General features: G+C 39.0%; 1 long non-coding RNA gene across 1 annotated transcript; it reads right to left on the reverse strand.

Moving 5' to 3' along the window:
• Positions 1–7,572: 7,572 nt before the first annotated feature.
• On the reverse strand, positions 7,573–10,281 carry LOC143211254 (uncharacterized). Its single transcript, XR_013009424.1, has 3 exons — positions 7,951–10,281; positions 7,697–7,790; positions 7,573–7,616 (listed from the first exon to the last, which is right to left on the reverse strand). It is a non-coding gene; the product is annotated as an uncharacterized LOC143211254 (long non-coding RNA).
• Positions 10,282–14,019: the final 3,738 nt, after the last annotated feature.

Here is a 14,019-nt window from a genome sequence, read left to right on the forward strand (position 1 = left end):
AAGGACACTTCAGAAGAAAACTCAGCCGAGAACACCTTCATAAAAAGCTCAACGCAGGCCAACTCAAACACCAACGTCAAGGGAAACAGCGACATAAAGTCAGTTCAAGAGAACAACACCCATCATCCCATCGCAGGTCCCAGCAGCTCCCCCTCTTACACACATACCACACACAAAAATAAGATAGATAATAACCAGCAACCGACAATAGCAGGTAAGGGTACGCAGATTCAGCCTTCATCCTCCAATAAAACCTCCGACTTAAACAGTAACACACACACACAACAAAACCACCGCCAATAACACTCCACACAAACACAGTCAAAAACATAATTTCACAACTATCAAGCAAAATAAGCGACTTTAACATCAAAAGAATAAACAACAACAAACACATATTACAAACTCATTCCATAGAAAACTACAAATCAGCATGCGAAACACTAAAACACCTTCAAATTCAATTCTTCACGTACACACCAAAAACAGACAAAAACGTCACAGTTCTACTGAAAAACATCGAAGGCAATTACGAGCCAGAAGAAATCCTTAATGCCCTATTAGATTTAAAGATAGAAGGGTTAACATTCCTATCAGTGAAGCGCTTCTCGACAAAGAAAGCAACGGAGGAAGGCAGAATTCTGCCTATCTTTATAGTACAGCTATCCGCGGGCAGCAACGTTAAGAACCTGAGTCAGGTAAAATCCATTTTACATACCGTCATAAAATGGGAAAAAATAACAAAAAGGGACCGCATTCAGTGCATGCGATGCCAGAGAATCGGTCACGTAGCAGTAAACTGCAATTTAAAATACAGGTGCGTAAAATGTGAGAACGACCACAACCCAGGCGAATGCCCCAGATCAGCAGCGTCCCCTTCAGATATAGAAAAATCACCCCCATACCATGTAAATTGCAAAAACCACGGGCACCCCCTGCTTCATATAGAGGCTGCCCTAAGTTAAAAGAAATAAAAGAAAAAATAGAAGCGAGAAAAATTGCAATCCAAATAGAAAAAGACAAAAAACAAAAATTTAATTCAAACTTCACTAAGGCAGGCATTTCATTCAGCGAAATAGTAGCAAACAAAACACCATACACAGAAATCACCACCCAAGAACATACAACCCAAACAAACCCATCACTCATTCTTACGAATCAGAAATCACAAACAAAGACGCAAAACACGCTACTATCACAAATAAAACAAATCATAGAAGAAACAATAAAAACACAACCGAACCATTATTAACACAAATACAAACAAACACAAACAACATCAACATAATTGTCCAAGCAATATCAGAAGATCTATAAAATGACTTCGTACGCTTCTGACGACTCCACAAACCAGAGAACCACACACTCACACATCACAGGCTCGACATCCCTACAAAGCCTTAAAATCATGGAAATAAACGTAAATTCATTCATTTCGAACGACAAAAGAGCAGCTCTGACCGAATTCCTGGAGGAACACGAGCCGGATGCGGTCCTAATTTGCGAAACAAAGCTAAACCAAAAACATCGCGTTAGTTTTAAAAATTACAATTTTATAAGATCCGACAGACCAAACGCTAAACAGGGTGGGGGAACCGGCATATTAATAAAACGAAACCTGAAAATTAAGATCATCCAGGTAAACTGTCCACATCCAACGAACCTAGAAACGACAATAGTACAACTCAAAATTCATCAGAAAAACCTTTTCCTAATAGCAGCATATTCGCCTGGCAGCAATAATAAAGAATTCACAACAGACCTAACGGCAATATTCAACAAGCTAGACCTCCATAAAACCAGCAACTACTTCTTAATAGCCGGAGATCTTAACGCGAAACACACTGACTGGCACAACCATAAAAATAACTATAGAGGAAATTCCTAACAACATAAACTTAACACTACATGAAATCGACAACTACATTGAAAAATTAAACGCAAACATAAACACGGCCATTGAACGTAAAATTCTCCGCATCTCAAATGACTACAATTCAACAGACAGATACATCAACTTGACAATAAAAAACCTAAGAAAGACAAAAAGTACACTGATAAAAAGGACTTATTCCCATCTATAAACTCAATTTTCCGCACAAAAGAGCAAAACACTATAGACACACTGAAAATCCATAACTCCAACACAGAAATGACGACAAACGCCAACATAAACCCGGACAATGTACAAAAAGACGACGACAACAACCTCCTAATAACAGATACTAACGACAAACTGAACGTCTTAGGGGCACACTTCGAAAAAGCCCATACACAAAACACTCACATGGGTAAACCCCAACTAACAAACATAATTGACCAAAGAATAAAAGCACTAACAGACGAAATAGACGAAGACAGACGCAACGACAAAACAGTATGCACGTTTTCCGATGAGAACAGAGCTGACAATCCAAATTCCTCCTCAACTCCGCCAAATTATTTTACATCAAGATTCCAACTAGGATTTATTCTAAAACATTTAAACAAGAAAAAAGTCTTTCGCTGTAGACCGTTCTTCAGTCACGTTCTTTCTTAGTTTCATGTATTTGATAAATTGCGCTTTATATTCTAAGAAGAATTTTGAAAAGTCGGTTCAATCTACGTGGATCAGTTTTCCTTTTCATCGCGATTTCGTGCATCTGCCGCGCGACAAGATTTCCGACGTACGCGCAGAAGATTATCCGTTCGCGGTGACCCTCACTAAGGGACGTTCAAGATTTCCGTCTCGCGACAACAGGGCAGAATCTAGCACGCTCAAGATTTCCGCTGAACGTTCCGCCGGCGATTGTACCACCGGTCATCCTTCGAAATCAATAAAGTACAATTGTGAATATCAAACGGAGCCTCTACATCTCCCTCATTCACACAACCTCATCCTCGCCGTTTCCTCGCGCGCTCATTGCTGAGCGGTCCCGGCCTCAGGCGCCTCTGACCTTCGGTCGACGCCGAACATTTTGGTCCAGCTTCGACAACATACCCAACATCATTTTTAAACATCTACCCCCACTATACACATTCAATTACGCTATAATATTTAACAATTGCCTAAACAGGACATATTTTCCAACAGCTTGGAAAACGGCCAAAGTTATAGCCCTCAAAAAGAAAGGAAAAAATAGCAACGATCCCTCTAGCTATCGTCCAATAAGTCTCCTACCAAACATCAGCAAAGTTTTTGAAATAGTTATAAATAACGCAATAGATTCTTTTTGCTCACTTAACAATTACATACCCGAAACCCAATTCGGATTCAGGCACAAACACTCCACAGTACACGCGATCTCCAAATTCACCGAAGACATTTGTTGGGCAAGAAACGCAGGTGACTGCGTCGGTGCCCTATTCATAGACCTGGAAAAGGCTTTCGATACAGTTTGGCTGGATGGTCTATTTTTCAAGCTAATGAAAAAAAACTGCCCTCTCACCTCACCAAAATGCTCTGGTGCATGGTGCATATTAAAAAATTCCAGGTAACCGAAGGTGTAAACACCTCGTCGTTAACTTTTACAGTCCAAAACGGTTTACAACAGGGGGCTGTCAATTCCCCCATCCTGTTTAGCCTATATATAAGCGACCTTTTATCATTATACGACCTGAACGACGACAACCAAAAAGGTGCAATAGCCTTCGCAGACGACTTCCTTTCTTATATCATCGACAACAAACCGTCAATAATAAAAACCAAATTACAAGACCTATTCGAGAAACTACAGGACTACTTCTTTACATGGAAATTAAAAATAAACATTAACAAATGCGAGACAATTCTATTCAGACCTTACATATCAAAGAGATCAGACGCAAACACGGACGTACTAACGAACGCTAAACACTTTCACATACAGGATAACAGAGACAGAAACACTAAAATCCCGCACAAAAAGGTTGTTCGTTACTTAGGCATACATCTAGACTTTAAGCTAAACTACAACGAACATATCACCATACAATTAGACAAAGCGCACAAGGCATTTGCGACAAACAAGCGAATCTTCTACGCAAAAGACCTTGACTCAGAAGTAAAACTTCTGTGCTACAAGTTACTAATAAGACCTATCCTGACATATGGCACCCCCATATGGTTTAACATTAGCGCCAGCACGATGGAGAAGATTCGCTTATTCGAACGCAAATGCCTTAGAGCCTGTCTAAACGCATACAGAACACCAGAATCCAACTACACAAAATACATAAGCAACTTCAAACTGCTGTCGAAAGCAAAAATAATTAGAATCGACAATTTCATATTAAAACTAATCAGGAACCACTGGGCAAAGGTGCGTCACCTTGGTCGAACTCACCGAACGACTGTCCGGAGGTACTCCGATGACCAGTGTGTCACTGACATCGAAGAATCACGAAAGCCCGGCCTAGGTAGGGAGATCACGACGATAGTCGTGATCTAACTCCGCTCCTGTCCAGTCTACACACGCCCTACACCTTTTTTAGGATCAGGTAGTACACACACGGTCGAATGTTTTATATCACGGGCACCGTATCACTGAAACCGCGCACCGTGTCCTGAGGCACTGATATCCAGCATATCCGGAAGGCAGCGAGCACAGTTATAGTTACACATATTCGACTCGTTCGTTATTTCACCCCGTACCGATTCCGTTCCTCTCGCCTTTTACTCTCCTCGCCGTCTAGAACCCTGGAGCATCGAGCAATTCAGCACCGAGGAGCACCGCTGCGAGGAAGCCGAACACCGAGGACCGGGACCCGTTACATCATAAGTATTCACAAATCCTGTATATACCGAAATTTTCAGTAATTTACTGTCCTTACATTAACATCGATACACCCAGATTCAGTATCATAAGTTTATAAATAAATCATAATCCTATATATAAAATAAAAAAAAATACGCCAAAGAATCACATACACAAAAAACCCACATTAGCTCTATTTTACACTAGCTTTATTTTGCCTGACTCAGATTACCACTAAGTTAATATAGTTAATACACAAAAATGTGGTATTATTACCCTACCTTTTGCAATAAAAAAGCCAAAGCTAAGATGTACAGTTTTTACGCGTGCCTTTCTGTACAAATCGTTAAATTAAATTTTAAGCAAACCCGCATTAGTTAAGAATTACACCCCGATAAAAATGATACCCCGAAAAACCGTGCGTGCCCTGCTCCCCGGGCCTTTAGTGTAGTACCCCAGATTTAAATTACCTGTTATACTTGTGAGCGTCCAAGATTATTATTTTCCTCTGCATATAATGTATTTACTTGCACAATAAACGCTCGTTTAAAAAAAAAAAAAAGGAGGTATTGTCCGTCCGCTGAGAGTTGGCACAGAATCTCGTCAGTGGGGTGCAGGGGGACTCGCCGAGTCCCCACTCTTGACGCAAGGCTGCCGACCCCACTCTTACGCTTCGACGTTGGGCGTGACCGGTTAACATAGACGTAAATAAGTAGAATCCGCGTAAACAACGGGGGGGCATATAATATTCTCTGATTCACTAACCGCGAAGACTGGAGTCTTACTGCATTAATAAAATGTAAATGTCACGTATATTTTATATCATATTCTTAGTCTTTTACCTTATAATAACAAGTCAGACGCGTTATGAGAATATTTTTTTAAAACCAATTTTCAGGAATATTCTGTTTTCTTTGTGTTCTATTACAAAAAAAATTTAGGCTTTTAACTTAACGGCTTAAGCAGTGGCGGCTCAAGTCAAGTGGAGGCCCCAAGCGGTAAACATTTTGGGGCCCTCAAACTCAAGTTAGAAATAAAAGGTGCAAGAAAACTCTCACAAACTTATTAGAAAAGAAAAGTAATGAAAAATTTCATACCGTGTGTGTGTTGCACATTAAATGTAATAAATTTATTTATTTAAAATTCGGGGCCCTATGGTATCCCAGGGCCCCACGCGGCCGTTTAGTCCGCTTATCGTTAGATCCGCCACTGGGTTTAAGCCGTTTACCTGATCATAGAAGGAGGGTTACGCCAATGTTCTGAGCTGGCGTCGCCACATCGCTTTGTTGCAGTCACACTCACGACGCTCGTTTGCTGCCTTCGTCAAGCGATTCGGCCAATCGCGGAAGACGTGTAGCGCGTAGTAGGGGCGTCACGTGGTACCTACGAGTTTCTTGTGCCAACTCTCGGCGGTCGGACAATAGCGTGCTGAAATAGTACGCCGTTGACCAGGGGTTCGATTCCTTGTCGGTCAGAGTTTTTTTTTATCAATTATACTTTCCTTATTTGTTTGTACTACTATAATACTATTATTTATTATAGTGATACTGCTCTTCACATGCAAAAATTAATATTTAATTTTAATAAAGCATAACATGTAAATAATGCGTTACATGCATAAAATAACTATAGAGATAAAGTTAATACTCACGAGCATTATTATAATGGTACTTATCATAAAAACATGAAAAGCAAAGCACACAAAAACATCTGGCACATCTAATAAATGCAGGTGCATTGCATGCACATTTGCTTTTGTTTATTTCTGTTGGGAAACACACCTGACTTACATTTTGAAAAATTTCCCGTTCTATTGACAATCCTGATGCAAACCATGCCTATTCAAGCATGGGTTTAAAAATGGGTGCACACAATTGCCGATGTATGAGCGAGTGTATTTTTATTGCGTCTTCCCTGCTTACTATCTCTCTTTTATTTTCAATCAGATAATTGCAGTTTTGTATTCTTTTTAAAAAATTCTTAATTTGCCGGTAGAAATACAAATCACACGGCTGGACGAGAGGTGTACATTTGGGGGGAATAATTTTAATTGTTGATGTGCAAAGTCCTCCATTGTTTACGAATAATTCGTCATACAATTGTAAATCTGTTTGTCCTCCCCAGGAATCGACAAGCAGCAAAAAATTTTCATCTTTCACGTAGGGTTGTACTACGGTTGTCAAAAATAATTTGTATATGTCCTTTGTTAATTTTCCTGATTTGGAACATGAAATTGAAACGATACTGCATTGTGCTGTAAGTTCATCCATCTTTTTTCACAATGGGCCCAAAAGTTCCTTTTGAATGTGTTTCCCAATAGAAATAAACAAAAGCAAATGTGCATGTAATGCACCTGCATTTATTGGATGTGCCAGATGTTTTTGTGTGCTTTGCTTTTCATGTTTTTATGATAAGTACCATTGCTGCATGTAATAATGCTTGGGAGTATTAACTTTATGTCTATAGTTATTTTATGCATGTAATGCATTATTTCCATGTTATGCTTTATTAAAATTAAATATTAATTTTTGCATGTGAAGAGCAGTATCACTATAAGAAATAATAGTATTATAGTAGTACAAACAAATAAGGAAAGTTTAATTGATAAAAAAAACTCTGACCGACAAGAAATCGAACCCTGGTCAACGGCGTACTATTCCGGCACGCGACCTCCAAGCCACATCGGTACTTGATATACATGGAAATAAAACCAATATTCATGATAATGAAAACCTTTAATTATAAATATCTTAAAAACTACTGAGTATCTGCGGCTATAATGGGGTATACACGTTAACAGGAGAACGAGATCTATAACTTTACAAAGTTTCACAAGGAGAGGCCGCGGCCTTCGGGTCACCGATCTCGTTGAGACTTCGCACACTTATAGAGTTCGTTCTCCTGTTTACGAATATATACCATTATAGGGTCAGACGCTCAATAGTTTTTGAGATATTGACGATTAAAGTTTTATTGCTCACCTTAAATACAATATTTTTTGTAGATAATACCAAGAGCCGGCGTGGCGTGATGGTAGCGTGTGAACTTCTCACGCGGATGGCCAGAGTTCAAATCCTGTCAAGTGAATCGATTTTTTTTTCATTTTACTTTATTTTTTATTCATGAAACATTTACCTCGATGTATGTGTATGATATTAATTTCAATCAATTCGATTTCACGCACAATAATTCTATAATACTAACAGAAGTAGAATAGTTATAATAGAATACTTACAGTTATTGTTATGTGCAGCAGTGGTATTTGTCGTAGAAGCAAACAAAACATAGAAAAGCAAAGCATCTTGCACATCGTATTAATGCACTTTCACCACATGAACATTTGTTTTTTAACATTTCCATTGGGAAGCACACCTGATTCACGTTTTCAAAAATTTCTCTATCGTCGGATAGTCCAGCGGCGAACCATGCGTATTGCAACATAGGCTTAAAAATTACTGCTGACAATTGGGTGTGTATGAGGGAATGTATTTTAATGGCATCTTCTCTTCTTGAAATTTCTCGATTGTTTTCGATTAAATAGGTACAGTTTTGTATTCTTTTTAAAAAATTTTTAATTTGCCTGTAAAAGTACACGTCGCAAGGTTGTACTAGCGGTGTACATTTAGGCGGAATTATTCGTAGAGTACAGGTGGTGTCTCCTTCTTCCGTCACAAATAAATCGTCATACATTCCCACATTTGTCTGTCCTCCCCAGGAATCGATTAACAAGAGAAATTTGTTTTCTTCTACATAAGGTTGCAATACCAATTTTAGGAAGTCTTTATATATATCCTGTGTTAATTTTCCGGATTTTGAACAAGTTACTATTATATTTTTATGATGTGACGTAAGCTCATTTACTTTTTTCTGTACAAGTGGTCCGAATTTTGCTGAAGGTTCTTGCATGCATAAGAATACATGCGGTAACAGTTTTCCTGCCATTGTGATGCTGTACTGCGCTGTATATGTATGCGTGGTTTTTGAGATATTTCTTTTATTTACAACTACAGTTTTTTCTCCCTTATATGTCATTGTCCTTCCGAATGTTGACTGGTATTGACATCCTGTTTGATCCGTGTTAATTATATAATTTAAATTAAATTGCGGGGTCATACACTTTACTATTTTACGAAAATTTTCGGCGGCCTGCAGTATTTCGTCAAAATTTTTTGCTTCTTGTGAAGTAACGTACTTCGTGATTTTTCTCTGTCGGATATCGTGTTTTAATTTGAAATTCGTTACCCAAGTGTGACCAGCTTTAAAATGAAAATTTGTGGATTGATATTGATGTGCTCCTGCCAGTGCCCATTCTTGGAGGTGTCTCGTAGTTACCTGTTGACAACTTGCACGAGCTTCTTGAAATCGGTCGTACGTCCACTTATCAATCGCATAATATTTTTCAAATATGGTCCCTCCTTCTTTAATTTGTTTCTCCCAGCGAAGTAGATCTTCTTTTCTTTTCAACAATCTACTTCCTTTTGATCGGAGTGATTTTAAAGACCATAATGGATGACGACGAGCAATAGTAACTGTTTTTATTTTCACATCTAGCGGCACAATTTCTGTTTTCTCCATCTTTTCTTCCGTGTCAGACCACTCATCTTCAATAGAATCGTCACGTGTAATTTTCGTAAATACATTTTCCCTATCTATTTCATAATTACAAATGAGATCCTCCTCTGTAACTATTTCATGCTGCTGTATCATATCGACAACGAGTTCAAATATTTTTTCGCCTATTGCTATCGCTGCATGAGAAATTACAGACGATCCTTCCGCCGCAATTAAATTTTCATTTCGCAGGAGGCTTTCCGCATATATAAAAGCATCCTTTAAATATTGTTTCTGATTTTCAAGAATCGCACTTGTATCACTTATGCATGCATTTTCACTCGCGCCAGAAACACTACGAGATGAACATCTCGATGTAGACGCTCGCGTATTCATTTTTATAAGAACCTCTCGATTTCACTGTGGAACAAAACAGACTGATCAACTGACTCGAAAGATGCAGTTCGGAACTAGTGAATTGCATCATTTGGATATAAACAGTCAACATAAACAGAGATCAGGGAACCTCTCGAGTTCGGCGAAACTCTTGAGAGCACGACGCGGTTTGTAAACATCGGGTTACAATACTTACCCATTGGTGTTCGCCGTGATAAATTTTGAATTTTCTTGTGAGAAGATTGCATTTGAATTTTTTTTCTTCAACGCGTATAATAATAAGTACCGATTTACAATTAGAGTATTTTATTTAAAAAATAGAGATAATGCAATTTTATGCGTGAATTCGAATTGATTGAAATTAATATCATACACATACATCGGGGTAAATGTTTCATGAATAAAAAATAAAGTAAAATGAAAAAAAAATCGATTCACTTGACAGGATTTGAACTCTGGCCATCCGCGTGAGAAGTTCACACGCTACCATCACGCCACGCCGGCTCTTGGTATTATCTACAAAAAATATTGTATTTAAGGTGAGCAATAAAACTTTAATCGTCAATATCTCAAAAACTATTGAGCGTCTGACCCTATAATGGTATATATTCGTAAACAGGAGAACGAACTCTATAAGTGTGCGAAGTCTCAACGAGATCGGTGACCCGAAGGCCGCGGCCTCTCCTTGTCAGTCAAATCGGAGGGGCATCGACCTTGCACTCTCCTTGTTAGTGGCGAGGGCCGCGGTTCTCTTATACTCTATTAGATCGGCAAGATCTCCTGTATGCGTCCATTTTTTGTAGGATGCTCTACGCAGTCTTTTGATTTTATCACACTCAGAATCCCACCAGAGAACTGGGTTTTTATGGGGGGTGTTTGCGTTTCTTCTTTTAGGGGTACTGAATTGAATAGCTTCTGTAATAATACTCGTAAAGAATTTGTATTTAGCGCTGGGAGAAAAATCGTAATTGCTTGGAAAGAATTCTGCGTAACTGTTTTCAAGAAAGTCCAAAAACTTACTCCAATCTGTGCGAACTGATTTGAGCTTAAATGATTTCTTACTGTAAAAATTTTTGCTAGTATTAATATTAATGTAAATTGGGAAGTGATCTGAACCCCAGGTCTCATCCGACACGTTAGTTTCAATTATGTCACTAAGGTTCATGGTAGAGAGTATCAGATCAATATTAGATTTGGTATTGTTATGTAGGTTAATGTGGGTATACGAATTGCTGTTGTGCAAAAAGAGATCACCGGAATCAATGGCATTATAGAATCTTTTGCCGTTACAGTCCGTTGAATTGCAGTTCCACATCGTGTGGTGAGCATTGAAGTCACCAACAAGAATGCAGTGACGATCATTGTCAATGTTACCAACAATTTGGTCCTATTGAGCTTGGGAAAGAGGGAGACCGGGGGCTCTATAACAAACAAAAAGATCTATTACGGGATTAACCTTGTTGAAACGAATGCCACATAGCTCGACAGTTTCATCTGGAGAGGTAACATTTTCGATCTCAACAAATGCAATATTTTTTCGAATAAGAACCAAGATACCTCCCCCTCGTGAGAGCGCTCTGTCTTTTCTGAATGATATGAAGCCTGGAAAACTGATGTTGTCGTTGGAGGTTAGCCACGTTTCAACAAGGATAAGGATATCTAATTTAGTTAAAATAGCTTGGATTTCTGGTGTCCTTGGTCGGAGACTTCTGGCGTTCCAGTAAAAGATGCGGAGTGGTGACGGCTGAGAGGCCATGAAGAATATTGGATTATGATGTGTTCCAAAGATCGTCGTGAAAGCTTGACTTTGCGTGTGAATTAGTCAGTTTCCAGGGTAAAGTCGTCGCGAAGGCTTCCGCTGGATTCCTCTTCTGTATTGAGGGTAAAGGTCCTCAAGCGTTTTATCATTCTGGTAATGCGGCTTTTGAGGGATCGTTCCTTGAGGAGATCTCTTAGATTCCTTAGCATATCAATTAGAGCCTGAATATTTTCGGTGTATTTCGCAGCAGTAGATGGTATGTTAGGGTTGTCATACGTTTCAAGTAGGAATTTGGCGTTTTTTTTCAGTCTAACGGTAGTTTTTGTGCGTTGTCTTTTATGAAGTCTGCGGCTGGAAATAATTTGTTGCAAACTTCTTCGAAGGAAGTGTCCGTTTTTTTGAGTTTCCTTGATTTTTTAGCCTTTCTCTCCGAAACATTTTCATGCGCGGTGTCAGTCACGGTCACATCCGGGTTAGGATCAGCAGAGCTTATAATAGATGATAGGGAGAGTTTTGAGCGTGTCCTCTTTGCATTGGGTGGTGGGCGCAGTGTGAGAAGGGTATAGTTAGGATCGTAAGGTTTTTTTATTTAATTTAAGTGGGATGCGTTCACGTTTGGTAGTGAGGGGGTTTGGTCTGGCCTTTTAGTGGCTGTTGTGTCTTCTTGGCGATCCAATGTAGGAGGTGTTCTATTATCTTGTGGGAGAGCGTCCGAGATCTCCGAAGCAGGAGATCTCGCCTGTAGAGATATATGTATATCCAGTAGTTGGTATCGTCATATGTTACCTGTATATTTTCCGGTATTTTTGAGATGTCGTCAGGAGAAATGTAGACCTGTCTTCGGAAACTTAGGACGTGACTGAAATTGGGATCAGTAATGCCCAGTCTGACAAAAGTAATTTGCGACGATAATTGGATATTTAATTTGTGGAATTTTTCTTCGATAACGTAGTAAGGAATTACGGGACACACGTTGGATAGTATGATTCGTTTGGCTTTAGTGATTAGCGGTCGGATTCCTAGAACGTGGTGTCCAATGTTTACCTTCATGTTGTTGTCGGTAAGCTTGTCGGCTGCCTCCTTGTCACTCATATATATACACACCCGACCGTGAGAGATAAGTGGAGCAAATCGAACATTTTGGGGATGTGTTAGTTCTCCAATCGCTTTAGTATATTCCTCTACAGGAATTCCATCGATTGAGTCCAGCACTATCGCATATTCCTTAGTGGGGAAGGTGGATTGGTGGGCCATTTGTGCATATGTCATTCCTTTGGTAGTTTTCTGTGTGGTGGGTAACATCGTTACAGATTCGTGTTTTTTAGTAGGAACGCCCCTGTAGTCAGAGACGCCTACCTAGGCCTTGGAGGCAGGGGACGCCTCGTATGCGTCTTTCCTTCTTGAGAGCACAATTCACGTCACTGTCTTCGCACAAGCACTGTATAAGAATTAGTAAGCACAACACTCGCGAGCACGAGACAATAAACACGTCCTGTCCTCGTGACGGTTCGCTCCCGACTCCTTTATATGAATTTCTCATATTGGTTTAGTGTACTGAATCAGCACTTACTGTACTTTCCACGCATTTTGACTCAGTTTGTATATTCAGAGTCAATGAAATGCACTACGTTTTACTTAATTTTAGAGAAATTCGAAGGAACATGGTGTTGGGTTGACTAAAAATACAGGTACTTTTTCTACCATTCTACCATTTCTACCATTTTTAATCGATTATAACTCCTAAACCAATCGACCAATTTCGATGGAATTTTCAGCATGTATACTATTGTATACAGGGTGGGGCAATAACTATGTCCACCTTGAATATCTCCGTTATTTGCAACAATATGTAAAAATGTTATCAACAAAAATTGCACGGTACAGGGGGGACATGTTGTGACAAAAAACATTTTTTGCGTAGGTGGAGACATATGTATGTATATACCGCGTAAGTTTTGTATACAGAGTGGGGCAATAAGTATGTCCACTTTGAATATTGCCGTTATGTGTAATAATATGAAAAAATTGTATACAACACTTACACGGCATAGAGGGGAGCATATCGTGACAAAAACATTTTTTGCGTGGGTGGAGGTATAGAGGACATTTTAAGGTCACCTTGAATTTTTTAATGGAAGCACCTACTTTCTGTATCACGAATCGATAGACTATCGAATTCTGAGTAAAAATGTATTGACCTCCATATTTCCTAAATCGAATGGTTAACGAGATATTATCGAAATCATTTCCATTCTTCTTTGGATAATATCTCGTTAACTGTGAGGTTTGGGACATATGAAGGTCAACACTTTTATACTCAGAATTTGATACTCTATCGATCTATGGTATAAAAAATAGGACATTCCATTAAAAAAAATCAAGGTTACCTTGGAATCTCCTCTATGCCTCCACCCATACCGTGCAATTTTTGTTGATAACATTTTTCCATATTGTTGCAAATAACGGAGATATTCAAGGTGGACATAGTTATTGCCCCACCCTGTATAACTTATTGGAATCTAAAAAATACATTTGTTATAAATTTTCGTCACAAGTCTAAATAAAGAAGTTGGGAAAAGCGAATTTCGCTACTTTTTC

This window comes from Lasioglossum baleicum, chromosome 8, assembly GCF_051020765.1.
Source record: "Lasioglossum baleicum chromosome 8, iyLasBale1, whole genome shotgun sequence".
In the NCBI taxonomy this organism is placed as follows: domain Eukaryota; kingdom Metazoa; phylum Arthropoda; class Insecta; order Hymenoptera; family Halictidae; genus Lasioglossum; species Lasioglossum baleicum.